This window comes from Mastomys coucha, chromosome X, assembly GCF_008632895.1.
Source record: "Mastomys coucha isolate ucsf_1 chromosome X, UCSF_Mcou_1, whole genome shotgun sequence".
NCBI lineage: Eukaryota > Metazoa > Chordata > Mammalia > Rodentia > Muridae > Mastomys > Mastomys coucha.
In genome coordinates, this window is record NC_045030.1 from 129,571,538 (window position 1) to 129,572,932 (window position 1,395).

Consider the following 1,395-nt stretch of genomic DNA (forward strand, 5'->3'; position numbering starts at 1 on the left):
ATAATGTCAAACATCCCTTTTCTTGTGGAATCATGGATTTCTTTAGTGACATTTCAGTTTGGTTCTTCAGTCACTTTCATTCATTAAGATTCAGTTTCAAGCAAGTGATGGCACACACTATTAATCCAAGCACTCAGGAGGCAGGGACAGGTGAATCTCTGAGTTCAAGGCCAGCCTGGACTAAAATGTGTGTTCTAGAGCTGCCAGGGCTATACAGAGAAACCCTGTCTTGAAAATGACCCCCCCCAAAATTCATTTTCATATTTATTCAACTTCATTAACAATTTCCATTTGTAGGAAAAGCACAAGCAATTCTCATATGCCCACACCACACCCATCTTTGCTTACTAGTTATGATACATGTTTATTAAAACTAAGAAATTAATGTTTATGCATTGCTTTTAAGTAAAGACTAGTCAAACTTTGCAAGATATTACACTAATATTTTTGTGCTCAAATATTCAGCCTAGGATATAATGATTCATTTAATTCACCAGCTTTTTAGTCAGCTATGTTCCGTTTGGTTTTTGTTGCATGTTTGCACTTGTAAAGTTGCTATTTGTTTCTCTTGTCATACACTCACTCTTTTTTAAAGATCTACTTATTTTATATGAGTACACTGTAACTGTCTTTAGACACACCAGAAGAGGGTGTCAGATCTCATTACAGGTGGTTGTGAGCTACCACGTGGTTGCTGGGGATTGAACTCAGGACCTCTGGAATAGCAGTCAGTGCTCTTAACCGCTGAGCTGTCTCTCCAGCCCCTTTCATACTCTTTTTGTAGAAGCAAACTTCTTCCACTGAGCTGCATGGCTGGCAAGAAATTAGTTTCTACATCTTGTCCATATTGAAACAGAAGAGCATTAGTGTCTACCAAGGACAGGGTAGTGTTAGAGAATTTGTGAATATGTGTTTTGAAAACAGTCAGAGTGATTAGTGAATATTTGGGGACAGATTGTTTGAAGTTGCACAAATATCCTGCAGAGTTTGCATACATAAATTACTAGTATAATATCTTAAAGGTGAACTTTGTTGTTGCTGTTATTAATATTATTATTTTTTTCTAAAAACAGGGTCTCACTATGTTGCTTTGGCTGTCCTGAGACTTACTCTGCAGACCAGGCTGGCCTTGAACTCACAGAGACCCAACTGCCTCTACCTTCCAAGTGCTAGGATCAAAGGTATACGCCACTATACCCTGTTAAGATGAATGTTCTAAGATTCCATATTCCTTCTACATTTAATATTGCAAATTAGGCCAGGTGTAAAGGCATCCACGTTTATTCACAACATTTGAGAGGCAGAGGCTTACAGATCTCTTTGAATCTGAAGCCAGCCTGGTGTACATAGTGGATCCAAGCCATCTAGGGTTACATAGTGAAACTCCCATCTCAA